Source organism: Haematobia irritans, chromosome 1 (genome assembly GCF_050003625.1).
Source record: "Haematobia irritans isolate KBUSLIRL chromosome 1, ASM5000362v1, whole genome shotgun sequence".
In the NCBI taxonomy this organism is placed as follows: domain Eukaryota; kingdom Metazoa; phylum Arthropoda; class Insecta; order Diptera; family Muscidae; genus Haematobia; species Haematobia irritans.
Genome location: NC_134397.1, coordinates 111,029,576 through 111,049,600, shown reverse-complemented (window position 1 = coordinate 111,049,600; position 20,025 = coordinate 111,029,576). Strand labels below are relative to the sequence as shown.

The window sequence follows — 20,025 nt, the reverse complement described above, 5'->3', positions numbered from 1 at the left end:
TAATTGTGGAAGTTTGTGAAGGAGCCCCTTTGATAATAATCGAGAAGAAGGACATATCGGCTAGACCTAGATCACATGTATGGTCTAAAGGAATGTAACTCAGATCTGCCAAACCCCAATTGGAAGAGGTGGATACCAAGACTCAAGGCCGTGTAATTTAGGTTAGGTTAGGAAAATCTTGATGACTCAATGGAAACGGCTGATGTGACTGTGGTTGAAAATTTGGATGGTTCTACGGTTCCTCTAGATAAATCTTCACCATTGCGAGGCTGCTTGTGTTGCCTTAAAAGTCCTTCTGATGAAAGTGGGCAAGGATGTGGTTCTTATTCAAGACCCATATGTATATCCCTAGCTTAGACACAATGTTTTCTACATTATCTGCCACTATTTACATATGTAAATATTTTGTTTCCTTTGTTATTTTTAAGTTCATAACCGCTTTTCTATGTTTGTTTTGCGTCCTGATATTCGCTACAAAAAAAAATATTTTTGTTTTTTAACATTATCTGTTCGACATTATTGAAATCGCTTCAGAGTTGGATATAGCTCCCATATATATCTTTCGGCCGATACACACCCATATTACCACAGACACCAAAATTTTACTCCGATCTACGTGAAATTTTGCACAGGGAGTAGAATTAATATTCTTACTATGCATGCCAAATTTGGTTGACATTATTGAAATCGCTTCAGATTTAGATATAGCTCCCATGTATATCCTTAGTCCGATTTATACAAATATGAACACAGAGGCCAAATTTTACTCCGATTTACATGAGAATGAAGTGGGGGAATATCATATGAAAAACGACGGTGAATTATCTAAATTAGACAGGTAGCAATTTTTGGTTAGTAAAAACGGATTTAAATTGGATAAAAATCCTCAATGGAGCGAAAACATGAATTTTTTCGTGAATCTTGTTTTAACTTCTCTAAACCAATTACAAAAAACAAATTGAGTATTGTAGACACATTATCGGTGAACCTAGACAATCGTTGGCTATTTCTTTTATGTCTGATGAAGTTGATAGAGGATATTCAAAAGTAAAAACCGCTTGCTATATGTGCTACCATGGTAAGAAAAAAAGGAAGCGTCATACAAGGCAAAAATGTTGGCAATGTAGGTTAGGTTAGGTTAAAGTGGCTGCCCGATTAAATTTCAGGCTCACTTAGACTATTCAGTCCATTGTGATACCACATTTAACTAAAAGTACCTATTACATATGGGCACTTCTAGTCTTAACCACTGAACCTTCTCTATTATTTACTTTTGTTGAACCAACCAGATTGCTCCAAAAACATTAACAAAATGCTTAAGTTAACGTTTTCCAGGTCCGCCAGTAATCTAAAGCTATATGCTCCTAAAATTCGCTTACGCCTTACACAAAAAGCAGGACACTCACACAAGAGGTGTTTAATTGATTCCTTTTCCTGCACATCATTACAGCTTATACAATAGTCATTATACATCGCACCTATAGTTTTTCAAATTCGCCTATCAGGCAGCGACCCGTTATAGCAGGAGTGCTATCTGACGCCTTGAGAACACTAGGTTAGGTTAGGTTAGGTTAAAGTGGCAGCCCGATTAAGATTCAGGCTCACTTAGACTATTCAGTCCATTGTGATACCACATTAACTAAAAGTACCTATTACATATGGGCACTTCTAGTTTTAACCGCTGAACCTTCTTGATTATTTTTCTTTGTTGAACCAACCAGATTGTTCCAAAAATATTAGCAGACTATTTAAGTTAACGTTTTCCAGATCCGCCAGTAATCTGAAGCTATATGCTCCTAAAAGTTGCTTGCGCTTTACACAAAATGCAGGACACTCACACAAGAGGTGTTTAATTGATTCTTTTTCCTCCGCATCATGACAGCTCATACAATAATCATTATAAAGGGTGATTTGTTAAGAGCTTGATAATTTTTTTTTAAAAAAAAACGCATAAAATTTGCAAAATCTCATCGGTTCTTTATTTGAAACGTTAGATTGGTCCATGACATTTACTTTTTGAAGATAATTTCATTTAAATGTTGACCGCGGCTGCGTCTTAGGTGGTCCATTCGGAAAGTCCAATTTTGGGCAACTTTTTCGAGCATTTCGGCCGGAATAGCCCGAATTTCTTCGGAAATGTTGTCTTCCAAAGCTGGAATAGTTGCTGGCTTATTTCTGTAGACTTTAGACTTGACGTAGCCCCACAAAAAATAGTCTAAAGGCGTCAAATCGCATGATCTTGGTGGCCAACTTACCGGTCCATTTCTTGAGATGAATTGTTCTCCGAAGTTTTCCCTCAAAATGGCCATAGAATCGCGAGCTGTGTGGCATGTAGCGCCATCTTGTTGAAACCACATGTCAACCAAGTTCAGTTCTTCCATTTTTGGCAACAAAAAGTTTGTTAGCATCGAACGATAGCGATCGCCATTCACCGTAACGTTGCGTCCAACAGCATCTTTGAAAAAATACGGTCCAATGATTCCACCAGCGTACAAACCACACCAAACAGTGCATTTTTCGGGATGCATGGGCAGTTCTTGAACGGCTTCTGGTTGCTCTTCACTCCAAATGCGGCAATTTTGCTTATTTACGTAGCCATTCAACCAGAAATGAGCCTCATCGCTGAACAAATTTTGTCGATAAAAAAGCGGATTTTCTGCCACTGATTTTGGTAATAAAATTCAATGATTTGCAAGCGTTGCTCGTTAGTAAGTCTATTCATGATGAAATGTCAAAGCATACTGAGCATCTTTCTCTTTGACACCATGTCTGAAATCCCACGTGATCTGTCAAATACTAATGCATGAAAATCCTAACCTCAAAAGAATCACCCTTTACTTCGCGCCAATAGTTTTTGCAAAATCTCCTATCAGGCAGCGACCCGTTATAGCAGATATCAGGAGTGATATCTGACGTCTCGAGAACATTAGCATATCTAGTGTGCGGTTTAAGTTGAAATGGGGCCATATTTGCTTGGTGTCGTTACAACCCTTGCAATTCTCCCATCGAACATTTGCCATCATAACAGCCTTCTCACGCAGCATGAGCTTGCAGGTAGCTAGGGGCATACCAACAAATTCCAGTTCCCCTGGAATATGTAAGGTAGTCCCTAGCCTTGCCAACTCATCTGCTTTGCAGTTCCCCGGTATGTTCCTATGGCCAGGCACCCATATTAGGTGAATATTGTACTGCTCAGCCATCTCATTGAGAGATTTGCGGCAATCGATGGCCGTTTACGAGTTGAGGAACACAGAGTCCAAGGATTTTATTGCAGGTTGACTGTCTGAGTATATATTAATGCACACATTTTTTGGAACATTACTTCTCAGCCAATTCGCCACCTCTCTTATTGCTAATATTTCAGCCTGAAAAACACTACAGTGATTAGGTAATCTTTTCGCTATTTGAAGTTCCAGATCATTAGAATATACTCCGAAACCCACTTGTCCATCCAATTTGGAGCCATCAGTGTAGAAATCTATATATTCTTTATTCCCCGGGGTCTGTGTGCACCACGCCTCACTGTTGGGGATTAGAGTCTCAAACTTTTTGTCGAAAAGTGGACTCGCCAAAGTATAATCCACTACGTTAGGCACATCTGACATTATTTTGAGGACAGAACTGTGACCGTAACCATTTTCCGACCACAGCGATAGTTCGCGCAACCGCACAGCCGTTGTTGCAGCTGACTGTTTGGCCAAAATGTCTAGAGGCAATAGATGCAGCACGACATTAAGGGAATTTGTTCCTGTCTTGCTGAATGCGCCTGAAATACACAAACACGCCATACGCTGAACTTTATCTAAACCAGTCGGTTTCTGAAGTGCCGGCCACCAGACTACAACACCATATAGCATTATAGGTCTAACCACTGCCGTGTATAGCCAATGCACAATTTTTGGTTTTAGTCCCCACTTTTTTCCTATTGCCTTTTTGCACGAGTACAAAGCTACAGTTGCCTTCCTCGCCCTTTCTTCAATATTAAGCTTAAAGTTCAGCTTCCTGTCCAAAATAACGCCAAGGTATTTTGCACAATCACCAAAGGGAATTTCAATACCCCCTAAGGAAATAGGCCTAACCGTGGGAGTTTTGCGATCTTTGCAGTACATGACTAATTCTGTCTGTGCAGGATTTACCCCAAGACCATTGTCTTTCGCCCATTGTTCAGTCATCCGGAGGGCCCTCTGAATAATATCTCTGATTGTGGATGGGAATTTTCCCCTGACTGCCAGAGCTACATCATCTGCGTATGCCACCACTCTTATCCTTTCTTTTTCTAGAGTAACCAGAAGGCTATTTATAGCAACATTCCAAAGAAGAGGTGATAGAACTCATCCTTGGGGAGTGCCTCTGTTCACATACTTTTGTATGTTTGCTTGTCCTAGTGTGGCTGAAATACGTCTCTTCATTAGCAGTTCGTCTAACAGCCTGAGTATACATGGATCAACATTCAGGGTTGTCAGTCCATTTAATATCGAGCTCGGATGGACATTATTGAACGCCCCTTCGATGTCTAGAAACGCCACGATTGTGTATTCTTTGACAGATAGTGAGCTTTCAATAAAGCTGACTAGTTCATGTAGTGCGGTCTCAGTAGACCTGCCCTTCGAGTATGCATGCTATCGTTTCGAGAACAAACTTGAATCGATGCTAGTTCTAAGATAAATATCTATCATCCTCTCCAGAGTCTTAAGTAGGAATGAGGATAAGCTGTTTGGTCGGAAATCCTTCGCACTCGAGTGAGAGGCTTTTCCCAGGTATGAAGACGACTTTTGTTTCTCTCCACTTTTCTGGAATATATGCTAAGTTTACACATCGTTTATATATCACCGTCAACCAGGGGATAATTCTTTCACCCACTGCTTGTAATTCCGCCGGAGTAATTCCATCAGGTCCGGGGGATTTGAATGGTCCAAAGCTATTTAAAGCCCATTTTATTCTAGATTCCGATACAATTTCCTCGATAGGAAACGACCGCTGAGCCACTGTGGCACAGCCAGAATCTGGTGCAACCGTCTGATTACCAGGAAAATGTGTGTCCAATAGTACCTCCAGCGTCTCCTCACTGGGCGTTGTCCAATTGCCCTCCGATGTTTTAATGAAACCTGGAGCGGAGTTGGTGGATGCTAGAACCTTCCGTAGTCTGGAAGCCTCTGACGTATTCTCAATACTGCTACAGTAATCATTCCAAGAGTTTTATTGAGACCTTCTCAGTTCTCGTTTATATGCTCTCAGATTCATCTTGTAAGCGTCCCAATCCTCCACAGCTCTTGTGGACTTCGCTTTGTTAAAGAGCTTCCTGCAGGATTTCCTCATATTACTTAACTCCGTAGTCCACCATGGCGGCCGATTTTTTTCCCTTGGCTTTCATCTGGGGCAAGCAGCTTTCAGTGACATGTTGAAGGCCTTAGTAATCCGCTCAACTGCGTGTTCGATATCTTGCACAGTGCTTATATGTGTCTCTGGCATTTCCGGTATCATCAAATTGAACGATTCCCTATACCTATTCCAATCAGCTTTCCTAACATTTGGCGAAAATATGGTCTTTGAAGTACGAACAGCCAATCTGAAACTGATGTAGCGATGATCTGAGAAGCTATGTTCCCTCAAAACTTGCCACTCAGATATCTTATCATTCAGTTCCGGAGAGGTCAACGTGACGTCCAAAACCTCTTGCCTGTTTCTGGTGACGAAGGTTTGGTACATCTCCCTTGTTGCAAACTACCAGGTTAGTACGCAAAATAAACTCTATTAGAGACTCTCCCCTTGCATTAGTATCACTACTTCCCCAAATACTATGATGTGCATTTGCATCGCATCCCATAATGAGTTTTGTCTTTGTTTTTAGTGACTCCTCAACTAAGGTCTTAACGGCACAGGGTGGCATCTCCCTATCATGTCCCATGGAGACCGAAGATACCCAATATTTGCATTTGGATATCTCTAGACTGGCTACGACAGTGTCTGCATTGCTCAATGAAGGAAGCAGAAACAAGTTTAGTTCGTTTTTAGCAATTATAAATGCTCGATTTATATCGTTACCGGTATTATGCAAAAGTTTGAAACACGGAGTGCTTAATTCACAGATCTTGTTCTTACATATGTATGGTTCTTGAATAAGAACTATATCTATGTCTCCTTTCATCAGGAGAACTTTTAAGGCAGCACAAGCGGCCTTACAATGGTGAAGATTTATCTGGAGGAACCGTAGAACCATCCAAATTTTCAATCACCGTCACATCAGCCGCTTCAATTGAGTCATGGAGGGCTTCCTCTTCACAGATCTCGGTGACTCTCGCAACAATCCGCGGTTCAGCTTTGGTGAGGTTTGAGCCTGTATAAACTTCCCGCATATGATTTTCGCCATAGTCTGCAGGTTTTATGTCTCATTCGGCTTCGCTAGGAGATTTTTTCACTGCTGACTCTACCGGAGGCTGGTCCGTTTCGGAATCCTTCATATGGATATCATGAAAGCCATAATTTACACGTCCTTGGGTCTGGGCTAGATGTGGCAGCGACTCTATGTTTAATATAAACACCGCATGTCGTCTTGGTCCATCCACCTCATCCAAACTACCAACCTTCCAATCGGCGGTTGGAACATCTGGGTTACATTCTTTTAGTCTCTCTAGTATTGACTCAGGATCAGAAGGGTTTGCCGGTATCCATGCATGTGCTCTAGGTTTAGCCGGTATGTCTTTTTTATCGACTAACTCCAAAGCGGCTCCTTCCCAAACTTCACCAATTAGCATCAATGCAGCTTTAAAGCAATCCATAGACCTCTGGTCTGCAAAAGCTATTAACTTATATCGTCCTTGATACCATCCAGCATCTTGCCGTCGAGGACTTGGTCCGAGAAACTTTTTTCGCACCTCTGAGTAGACACCAGACATCGCGTTCTCAGTTTCCCCCCATTTTTGCCTTGGAATCATAGCGTCCAATGCTCCTTTATTAATAATAGCCATCACAAGGCTGTCTTTTGCAACTGAGGCAAACGATCTTTGATCCCGTTTAGAGGATGGCAGCTCATCCGGTGATCGTTCCCTTTTTCCAGCTTCAAGAATTCCTTGAGCCCATTTTAAGGAATCGCTTTGCTTTGCCTACAACGAAATTAGGATAAACAAAGCATTTCTTCGTTCCTTGAATCTCTTTCGAGAGGGATTGCCTCCTTTTGATGTCGTCACCTTAGAAAAGGTTCGACTTGCCAAAGTGTCACCGCCAGTCGACCCGCCTACAGGTCGACAAATTGGGCCTGACTCTTGGTCGCTGCCCTGACTCTGCTTTTCGCCTTGAGAGCAGCATTTTATGTATGTGTCGACATGTGTTTTGTTTATCATTTTGGCATAATTTTTTCTTGATTCGGTAAAAGAAATCGGAATGTACGAGGAGTAACTCAAAATATTCAGGCAAAGGAAAATAAAAAAAAACGGTGGCAAATATACCAAAATTACAAAGGGATCTTCATGGAAATAACGAAATGGCACTATACTCTTTTTAGAGTTGGGACAGTGAAATGAAAAAGGGAGGAAACATTGAAAAATTAAACAGTAAAATGGATAAAAACAAAGTTTAGTACCTCTTTATTAATAAGTAGTCCAAGAGGAGTTGACGGACACCTTCAAATATAAAAGCGGACATTAAGTTCGAGTTTTGCAGCTAAAACAATTGAAAAAGCTTATTTTCTTTCAAATGAATTATTAAAGAAAAGTACAAGACAAAACAGAGTCATTTTAGAGCGATAATGCCAACTTAATACCGACCTTAAAGGTAAAAATGAAATTAAGTACAAAACACGATAAATTTTAAATGCATTTAAAATGGTGTAAAACTATTCACGCCTTAATAAATTTATGTGTATATTATAAAATTATTTATGTATGTTTATACTCGACTCCACGTTCTTCTTTTGTTTGAGTTTTTGAATGCCTTCCAAAATTTCAAACTTTTATACCAAAACCAGTTTTTTGTTACAAAATTGTTATTTTTGCAATAAAAAATAATATTTTATCCAAAAGCTCAGTCCATTCCGTTTATATCAAGCACTGTAAATCTTTAATAACCCACATTTCGAAGTTTCATTATAAAAATTTATTATAGTATAGGTTAGGTAATGGTAGGTTAGGTGGCAGCCCGTTGTATCAGGCTCACTTAGACTATTCAGTCCATTGTGAACTTCTCTCTTATCACTGAGTGCTGCCCGATTCCATGTTAAGCTCAATGACAAGGGACCTCCTTTTTATAGCCGAGTCCGAACGGCGTTCCACATTACAGTGAAACCACTTAGAGAAGCTTTGAAACCCTCAGAAATGTCACCAGCATTACTGAGGTGGGATAATCCACCGCTGAAAAACTTGTTGGTGTTCGGTCGAAGCGGGAATCGAACCCACGACCTTGTGTATGCAAGGCAGACATGCTAACCACTGCTCTACGTTACCAATTTTTAGGATAATTTGGACAAAATTTTATTTTTAAAGAAAATTTTGTTAAAATTTTATTTCTATAGGAAATTTTGTTAAAATTTTATTTCTATAGGAGAATTTGTCAAAATTTTGTTTCTATATAACATTTTATCAAAATTTTATTTCTACATAAAATTTTGTCAAAATTTAATTTTTAAGAAAATTTGGTCAAAATTTTGTGAAAAATTTGTTTCTATAGAAAATTCTGTAAAAATTTTATTCCTGTACAAAATTTTGTCAAAATTTTATTTCTATATAAAATTTTGTCAAACTTTTATCTTCATGAGTGTGCGTGAGTAACGAATTACACTCACGAAAATAATCCCGCTCACCAACATAAAACGCTTAAGAGTTAAATTCATTTACAATTTAAGTGACACCTGGAATGTTAAGAGTGTAATAACGCTATCGATTTTAATAATGCTCATGTCAAATCGATGATTTGACGGTGGCAAAGGAAAAGAGATATGTTTGTACGAATTTATTTTGGCATAAACCGGCTATCATGTAAAACCTTTTTTCGGAAGGTTCAAGTGTGGTTTACTTTTGGGTTTAGTGAGCTGCCTGAATTTATTCTGATAATTGGATGATAGTTTTGCTGCAAGTAGAGGATGCTGATGAGGAATGTGGTAATTCCGAAACGTACGTCCATCCATCCATCTTGCAGTCTATAGGGTTTTGCCCAAATAAATTTGACAAACATTATTCTCCTCTGTTGGTTAAGCTACACTTGTAGTTTAGTCAATGCATGGTTTTAAGCTGAAATAAAAAAACAACAACAATGGCTAAAGAAAAAAAAAAACAACAATAACAAAACAAAACGAAGGAAAGTTTTATTTCTATAGAAAATTATGTCAAAATTTTATTTCTATGGAAAATTTTGTCAAAATTTTATTTCTATAGAAAATTTTGTCAAAATTTTATTTCTAAAGAAAATTTTGTAAAAATCTTATTTCTACAATTTTGCAAAAATTTTGTTTCTAAAGAAAGTTTTGTCAAAATTCTGTTTCTATAGAAAAATTTGTCAAAATTTTATTTCTAAAGAAAATTTTGTCACCAGCTTATTTCTAAAGAAAATTTTGTTAAAACTTTATTTCTGTAAATTCTATCAAAATTTTATTTCTTTAGAAAATTTTGTCAAAATTTTATTTTTATAAAAAATTTTGCCAACATTTTATTTCTATAGAAAATTTTGCCCAAATTTTATTTCTATAGTAAATTTTGTCAAAATTTTATTTCTATAGAAAATTTTGTCAAAGTTTTAGTTCTATAGACAATTTTGTCAAAATTGTAGTTCTATAGAAAATTTTGTCAAAATTGTATTTCTATAGAAAAATTTGTCATATTTTATTTCTACATAAAACGTTTGCATGGGCTCGTGCTATGCTATATAAATGTAACTTATAACGATAATTGTCCACTGGTGACTATAACAGCTACGTAGCCAAGTGGATAGTGTGTTGGCTTACAAACTGTATGGTTCTCGGTTCGATTCTCCGTCCAGACGAAATGTAAAGTTTAAAAAAATTATAAAATTGAATAATTTCTTCAACATTATTTGTATTACAGAAAAAGGTGCCAAGAACTAAAAAATTTCGTGGAAGTGAAAATTATGTTAGGGAATGAGCACAATCTTCTTTGGGGAAAGTTCTTCTAAGCATATAATATTTTTGGGCTCAAAATGCTTCCAAACATATAATATGTTCACATAAAACAAATATATTAACGTTTCGGCAGTATCCAATAATATATGTGCTTCCAGCTAAATATGTTTGGAACATATGTTAGAGAAGCGATTTTTTGAGGGTATATTTAGTCAATGGTCGTATTCAATTATGGAAAAAAGTGAACATTTTTAACACTGCTGCCAAATCCATATTGTTTTATGGGGCATAAGTCTAGAAGTTCTGTCGACACGACGAAGTGGAAAAGCTTTTCAGATTCTTTATCAAGAAGATACTTTACTTACCCGACAAATTATATGTTAGATGTACAGTGACACACATAAGTATTGGCACACCAAACAATTTTGTTTAAAAACCATATTTTAAAAGTGATGAAGCTATATTTTAGTTTGGATTGTAACATCATTAAGAATCTAGACCATTTTTTATTTTAGAAAAATGTTTGTTCTTTCAATATTTTATTTATAAAAAATTTAAATAAGGCAGATAGTTCTAAATTAGTTGTTTTGGTACATTTAATACTTTTTGGGCATTCCTTTTTGTTTGACAATAGCATCAAGCAGTCTAAACACTAAATGCACTAATTTTTTGCTTTATTTGTAACTATATTCCCACATTCTAGAGGTGTGACTCACGCTCATGACAACAGCGTGAGTGTGCGTGATTAACAAACCAAAATATCGTGTGTGAGCGTGGGTCACGAAAATAATATCTTCGTGAGTGTGCGTGAGTAACGAATTACACTCACGAAAATAATCCCGCTCACCAACATAAAACGCTTAAGAGTTAAATTCATTTACAATTTTAGTGACACCTGGGATGTTAAGAGTGTAATAACGCTATCGATTTTAATAATGCTCATGTTTTCAGACACGTCGCTAGGGTAAATTATTCAAAAAATTATTCGTGAGTCACGACATTTTTCGTGAGTCACGATATTTTTCGTGAGTTACGGTATTTTTCGTGAGTCACGACATTTTCGTGCGTGAGTGTGCGTGAGCGTGAGTCCTACCAAACAATATCGTGCGTGAGTAAGCTTTTCCGTCGTGAGTGTGCGTGAGCGTGAGTAAAATTTTACTCACGTGCATACCTCTACCATCAACACTGTACGAAATTTCATCAAAATCGGTTAATAATAGCGGCCTAAAAACTGCGAACAACAAATACATGGTCAGGCACATGGACTCCAAGGGCCAAGCCACACCCAGAGAAGGAATATGATCACCTCAAACATGTTGTAAGAGCAAAATGTTATTTTTGGATGGTGACCATGTAACATGGTTTTCGCAACCATGTTATCTTCTCGGAAATCATGTATCTGATTTCGTCAAGCAGGTTATATTTGACGAGAAAATAACATTTTAGTGACAAACATGTTTCATGTTCACCATACAAAAATAATATTTTGCTCTTGAAACATGTTTGAGGTGATCATATTCCTTCTCTGCGTGCAACTCAGGAGGTGGTTCTGAGTCGATCGGTATATAATTTATGGAGCTTATAATTACTATGTGGTTTAGGGTGCTGTGCCAATACTTATGTGCGGCGCCCCCAAAAAATCGCTTCTCTAACAGATGTTCCAAACATATTTTGCAGGAAACACATATATTATTGGATACTGCCAAAACATGTGAACATCTTATATGTTTGGAAGCATTTTGGGCCCAAAAATATTATATGCTTGGAAGAATTTTCCCCAAAGAAGATTGTGCTCATTCCCTCACAAATAATGTTGAAGAAATTATTCATTTTATAAATTTTACCTTTCGCCTGGACGGAGAATCGAACCGAGGACAATACAGTTTGTAAGCCAACACACTATCCACTGGGCTGCGTAGCTGTTATGGTCATCAATAGACAATTATCGTTATAAGTTATATTTATATAGCATAGTCTGCTATAATAAATAAGCCGATGCAAAAAAACACGAGCCGATGCAAAAAAACATTATTTAACAGAAACATACATTTGTTTGCCACGTGGAGAAATGGTTAGCACGTTCGCCTTGCATGCGAAGGGTCATGGGTTCAATTCCTGCTTCGACCGAACACCATTTTTTTTTTGTTTTTTTAATTTACACATTTATATTTATACTATATTAAAAAAAACTGTTTTTGGTATAAAAGTTTGAAATTTTGGAAGGAATTCAAAAACTCTAACAGAAGAAGAACGTGGAGTCGTACATACATAAATAATTTTATAATATACACATAAATTTATTTAGGCGTGAACAGTTTTTTAATAGCATTTAACACCATTTTAAAGAAAATAAACTTTTTCAATAGTTTTAGCTGCAAAACTCGAACCTAATGCCCGCTTTTATATTTGAAAGTGTCCTTCAAATCCTCTTACTACTTATTAATAAAGAGGAACTAAACTTTGTTTTTATATATTTTACTGTTTAATTTTTCACTGTTTCCTCCTTTTTTCATTTCACTGTCCCAACTCTAAAAAGAGTATAGTGCCCTTTCGTTATTTGTATGAAGATCCCTTTGTAATTTTTGTATATTTTCCACCGGGTTTTTTTTTTTAATTTCCTTTGCCTGAATATTTTGACTTACTCCTCGTACGTTCCGATTTCTTTTAACGAACCAAGAAAAAAATTGTGCCCATAATGCCAAAATGATAGACAAAACACATGTCCACACATACATAAAATGCTGCTCTCAAGGCGAAAACACATGCTGTTTGTTTTCAAATATCTATTCTCTTGGTTCCGAATGTCTATTCTCTTTACTCCGAATACTCGTTCTAATATTCAAATTAAATAATATTTAGACTTAAGCCTATCAAATTTTTGTCCTTATCATAAAACAGTTTTCCGCAGGAACATACAAGCGGTTTCACAGATATTGTTCTCTTTTGATTCTCTCGCTGTGTTATGTTGATATCATTCGTCAACCTTTCCGGTTTCCATCTCTATTTCTTTCTCTATACTCTCTCTCTCTCTGTCGCTCTCTGAATAAAATATCACAAGATTGTAAATTTATATATGTTTACATTCACACATATTACTTTTATGAAACATTCATGCCCCAAACATAATATATTCTAACATATTAACATATGTGTCCCAAACATTTAGTGTTAGTATAGGAACATTACATGTTTGCACTTAAATATATTGTGTTTAAAAATTGTGCCCGAAAAACATTTTGTTTATATCGGAACATACACAGAAAAAAGTGTCTCGTAAATTTAAGAAGATTTTTACCTAATTTATTACAAGAATTTTCCAGAATTTTAGTTCATTTTTCGTATCTTCAACGAAAATTAACTTCTCGAAAGGAGATTTTACAAATTTTAAGTAGCAATCGTTTAGTTCATGGCCTACAAAATACGATGGAAATTTTCTTAACTGGTAGTTAAAAATTCTTTTGTCATACTATAAAACTACTTGTGAAATGTAAAGTACTTTCTAAATAATAAGTGCAATTTACTATAAGATTTTTTTGTATGAGAAAATATTTTTTTTTACGAAAAATGAACTTGAAAGCGGATAGTAATTTCTTACTGGCAATTCCTATAGTTAATAACAGTTGGTAGAATATATCTCAATGTAATGTTTTTAGTTCACATGTCATTAAATTTTTGTCAAAAATGGGTTGATACCATTTCATCAAGGTTTTGTTAATTTTAAGTTAAACTTTTCATCGTTCTTAAACTGATGTGTCTTTACGAATATTGTTCTTAGAGTAAATTGTCAGCAGACGCGATGTTCTAATGCGTAGTACTGAGATCTTTCTCGGCAAAGTGAAATGTGATTAATGTAAAGATGATATTACTTAAATTTTGTCATTGAGCTTAACATGGAATCGGGCAGCACTCAGTGATAAGAGAGAAGTTCACCACTGTGGTATCACAATGGACTGAATAGTCTAAGTGAGCCTGATACATCGGGCTACCACATAACCTAACCTAACCTACTTAAATTTTGTTTGAGAGTGAGAGCAATGCAATGATGAGAAATGGTAGCGAGTCCTGGGTATGTTGTGTGTATCTGAGCGTGGGTTGTTTTTATTTTTGTTCTTTCAGTGATTTGTGTGTTTGTTATTCGCGGATGGTTTATTTGTCTGGATGAGGTGTTGTTTTCAATGAAGGCACATGTGTTTTTGTTGTTCTAGGAATGTTTGGGTTTTGCCCGGTTTTGTTTGGCATGAATCAGTTGTATAGTTGGCGTGGGCTGTTGTTTCTTTTTAGCAGGTATGGAACAAGGAAATATAAAGGTATGGAATATTTTGGTTTTTTGAGATATATTAGCGATGAGATGTACGATGGTGATCGGAAGCTTAGAAGAAAGTCATTAGGAATGTTCAATATATAAGAAAAAATGCTGAAATGGAAAGTATATTGAAATAGTTTTATAGAAATCTAATTTAATATTATTCCTTCTAAAAAATAAATATTCCCAGATGAATTTGGAACATTTTTTGTTACATCTCAGCTTATAGTTTAATAGTAAATTGGTAAGTATTCTTTTTAAAAATGTGGCTTTCTTTTAAAGAGATGTTTTTATTCATATTATTAATAGTTAATTAATTTTTTTTTTTGGAAACCAGTTTAATGTTTTTCTTGTAAAAAAATAATTAATTTCAGGGCAACCCCAGATGGATTCGGATTTTTTGTATTTCGGCGCATAATTTAATAGAGAATTGGTAAGTTTTTTTTTTTAAAAGTTGGCTTTCTTTTAACTAAAATATTTACGTTTGTATGGCCTTTATATCCCAAAAACACAGTTTTTAATACTTTATTTTATTATTTCTTTAATCAAATTTTTTGCAATCCAATTTAATATTTTTAATGTAAAAAATAAATCTTTAATTTCAGAATAACCCCAGAACAATTGGAATAATTTTTATTACTCATCTGCTTATAATTTAATAGTGGATTGGTAAGGTTTCTTTAACTTTTTTAACCAGAATTTTTAGTTTTTTATTTAATTATGTGTTTATTTAGAATTTTTTGGAAACCAATTTAATATTTTTATTTAATATTAAAAAAATATATTCAATTTCAGAGTAACCCTAAATGAATTTGGACAAATTTTTATATATCCCTCAGCGTATAATTTAATGGAGAATTGGTAAGTTTTCTTTTAAAATTTTGGCTTTCTTTTAACTAGAATATTTTGTTTTTTTATGTCCTTCACATCAACAGCAACACAGTTTTTTGATTTAAAATAGCTTACTTCATTATTTCTCTAATTGTTTCAGGTACGAATTTTATGAGATATGTTTACCAAAGAAAAGTTGAATTCCTTATACCATTTTGTAAAATGCTCCCAAATATGGTAAGTTACAAGCTAATATGAAGAATTACAAAAAATATTAATTTTTTATTACATGGTGTTAATTTTTTAACAATTTTCATTACTTCTTCCATTTTTGTAGCAGGATGTGTGAAAAATATTCTTACAATAACGAACTAAGGATAAGACAAAATGTTCAACCAGCGAGTTGAAACAAACTACTGTCTTGTTCCACGTGGCCATAATTTTTATTCACAAAAACCATTGTATTAAGAACTTTCTTCATAAGTTTTTATAATAAAGTATTTTTGCTTAAAGAAAGTTTACTTTTAATGTATGAAGATTTTCAGAATAGTATAGCGGTTGGTTTTTAATAATAAATTAATGATTTTTCAAGCTCGAGGTTTTTTTTGAATATTTTATTTATTTTTCCCAATATTTCGCGATTGTCACATTGAATCGCTTCTTCAGGGGGTCTACAATAGATTTTTAGAAATTACATTTCATAAATATCACAGTATTAAAGAATATAAAATTTTAAATAAGTCTACAAATTATTTTCTTTTAGTCAATAATAATTGTCAATAAGTATTATAAAATTAATGTTATTTTATAAATTTCAGACGGATATATTTACATCACATTTTACAAGTACCAGGCGAACAGAAAATTAAACAGTAATACCACAAATGACTTACATGCATATTATAGACAACACAAAATACTTAAGCTACTGTAGATTCAGTACAGTCGTCGGCTGTATGTATTGCACTGAGTTGTTTCTACTATTGCACGATGATCACTACCATGTATTTGTTGTTTCCTTTTCCAAAGCAAATGTCTCTAACACTGAGCGATGTTTTCTGTGTCAACTTTGAAGTTCATTCGTTTGATTGCAGGTACATTATTTATATGAAGCGTTTCTAATGTAAACCTTTTGTTGTAATTGTTTTCTCTTTCTAATATTCTTACATCATCAAAGTTTGGGTTGTGGTTGCTCTTTGCACAGTGGTCCGCTAGTGCTGTTTTTGTGACATTTGAGCTGGTGCGCAATTTTATATCTGATTTATGTCCTGAAAACCTAGTTTTTAGTTTGTTTTTGGATGTTCCGATATAAACTTTTTTGCATTGTTCATTATTATTTCCTCCACAAGGAATTTCATATATAGTATTGTGTTTTTCCATGTGGGAATTCTGCTTTTCATATTAGAAAATAATTTTTTAACTGTATTATTTGACTTATGTGCTAACATACATTGGCTTTTGTCAAATATTTCAGAATTTGTAACCCTTTCGGACAATTTATTAACATATATCAGTGATTTGTAGACCTTTTCCTCGTTTTTTCTATATGTTTGAAATTGTTATTAAATCGTTGATAAGATATTTTGGAAAATTATTGTTGTCCAAAACATCTCTAATGATGGATTTATTTTTCGAGTGGTATTCCTTGTCACTTATGTGAAACACCCTATTTATAAGATTTTTCGCCGTATTAACCACTATACGCTTCGGGTGTTTGAAAAATAATTCATAATTCTCCCCGATGCTGTTGGTTTTTGGTACCAATCTAATCCAAGTTTTCCATTTTCTTTCTTGATAACTAGTGTATATAAATATGGAATGCTACTGTTTTTTCTACTTCTACGGTGAATTTTATGTTTTCTGCTTTGAAGCTATTTAATGCCATCAAGATCTGCTGTATTGCATCTTCCCGAGCCAAACAAAGAGATCGTCCACATATTTCGTTAATATTTTTAGTTTTGTTGTCAAATTTTCCATACAATTGTCAAGTAAATATTCCATAACTAAATCAGCTACAATCGGTGAAGCCGGTGATCCCATTGGCAACCCTCTCTTTTGATTGTATATTTTTTCTTCATACTTAAAACATCTATTATCCACAATGCAGAATTTTACAATTTTCATAATAAATATATACCCCTGAAGAAGCGATTCAATATGACAATCGCGAAATATTGGGAAAAATAAATAAAAATCATTAATTTATTATTTAACATAAAAAGGTCGAAGAAAATCAAAGAAAATAATGGTTTGTTTTTCCTTTAATTATTTAATTTCTCTGTATTTTGGAAATATTTATTTATAAATAGTTTATTCGTCGACATTTTAAAGAGAATTTTAACCAAATTTTATTATCGGGTTTCCCAAAAAATAGTCAAGTTAACCCAAATAATACAGGTATTTTAACTTGGTAGGGGTATATATATATATATCTTATGATGGTGTAAAATTGAACTAACATACCATAGATGAACTAAAATTTAAGAGAATTTTAAACTAGACAAGCAGAAAAAAATCTTAAGGGCTAAATCATGGTCATTTTTACTACAGTTTAGTTAATTTTGGGTTCTTTGTTTTTTCAGTGTATGAACGACATATTTTTCTAACAGTGTACTGTCCAAGAAGTCGGATCAGAAGATTGGTCTATAAAGGAGTTATTTTGAAGCATTAATCGATACAAACTATATTTGGCATAGCCCCAGATTATAAATTTTATCCAAGTCGCATTAAAATTAATATCCTCAAGAAGTCAAATCTGGAGATCGGTCTATATGGGAGCTGTATTAAAACACAAGCTAATATATATCAAAATTAGCATAGCTCTTTACGACATAAAAATATCGGTTTATATGGGGACTATATAAAAACATGAACCGATATGTACCAAATTTAGAAAAGCTATTTACAAACCTAAAATATTTCTACAATTAAAATTTATGAAAATTTCGTCTTTCTCGGCAGCCGTCAATAAGTGAATTCGGAAGATCCGCCTATAGCGGACAATGCCACGTTATGAACAGATATATTCCAAATGTGATACAGCTCCTTATGGAAATACCTCTAGATTTGAAATGTCAAGCAAATCGGACGAAAATTGTTGCTTCCATGCCCTCAAGAAGTCAAATCGCGAGATAGCTTCATTATTGAAGTCTGCAGCTTGATTACAACAAGCAGACAGCTATACTGATAATATATGTACTGATGTTACAAACGGAATGACAAACTTATCATACCCACATCACCCTAAAAAAAATTCTCTAACATATTTTGCAGGAAGCACATATATTTTCAGATATTGCCGAAACATTATGATGTTTGCTCTATGTGAACATATAAAATGTTTGGAAGAACTTTTCTCGCAAGTCGGGAATAAACATTAATATTTTTCTATCGAATCCTATAGTTTTTTTACGATAGCCACACGCTCAAAAAATCGCTTCTGTAACATATACCCCAAACTCATTCTGCTTTAAGCATATATATTTTCAGGATTAGTCCAAACAAAATATTGTTTGTATTGTTCAAACATATTATGTTTCACATTAGGCATACACTGGTAGAAAAAAATTAATGATTTTTTTGTGTATATACATTTTTAAGGCGCCAATTGGTTACATCCATTCTTTTACTTGCAGCAACTCTATACACCCACAGAAAAAACATGTTTGGACATTTAATGCTTATCTAGTGCATATAAATGTCGCAAAAACCATGTATTTGTAAAAATAATTTCCGAGCAGAGAAAAAGTTATGCTGGCAATAAGCATTTAAATGGTTCTCAAATGCCGTAAACATGTTCTACTATTTAAATGATAGAATTTGAGAACATTAATTAAATTTTTCGATTTTTTGCAGGAAAAAAAGTATTTTTATAGGATAGGTATAGACATTTCTAGAACCATTACATGGCCATAAATACCATGTACATTTTTTTCGTGACCATTTAATTTTTTAACGGTTTTGCAGCGAAAAAATTATAAAAACATTGAGTAGGTACACATGATTTTCATTTTGCGCGTCAGTCGCGTATTGATTGTTGCATGGAATGGACGGAGAATACGGAATTACTGTTTTTTGTGTTAATTTACTTATTCAGAAGTGGCACGTGGGTTTATGTGAACACAAAAAGGAAAGTGTAATTGAAACAAATTTCCTGGTTTTTGCTCTGCATTTTTTATGGTATAATTTATTTGTATTTGCAGTTACATGATGGTGGGCACGACGTAAATATGGAATGATTACTTATTGTTGAAATTGAATTAGTTTATAAATAAATAAAAACAAATAAATAAAGTTAATTTTGTGTTTTCTTTTCCCAAGTGGCGTTCTTTTTTCGACGACGAAAAAAGTTTTTTCATAAAGATCAAAACATTTTAGGTTGTGAGAAAAACATTTTTGACGAATACCATAACATTTTATATCGTGACCATTGTCTTTTGAATCAAACTATATTATTTTTTATCAATATAATAACATTTATGGTTAGGTTAGGTTAGGTGGCAGCCCGATGTATCAGGCTCGCTTAGACTATTCAGTCCATTGTGATACCACATTGGTGAACTGCTCTCTTAACAATAACATTTTAGATGAGGACAATTATATTTTTCGTAGAACCATGTTCACTGATCCAACATGGTTGCAGGTGAAAATGTTACATGGTCGCCGCAAAAATAGTTCCCATCATATTATTTTGCTCTTCGAATATGATTGTGGCAATCATGTTTCTTCTCTGCGTGTAGGTATCTCTTTCTAAACACATATGTGTTTATAGGTTATTTCTATATTAATATATGTTTCTAAATTAATATATACCAAAAATTTTATGTCC

At 34.5% G+C, this 20,025-nt stretch overlaps 1 protein-coding gene across 3 annotated transcripts in view; it reads right to left on the bottom strand.

Annotated features, from left to right (window-relative positions):
- Lsd-1 (lipid storage droplet-1) overlaps positions 1-20,025 on the bottom strand; it is a 101,164-nt gene that overhangs the window by 42,983 nt on the left and 38,156 nt on the right. The window lies entirely within an intron of this gene.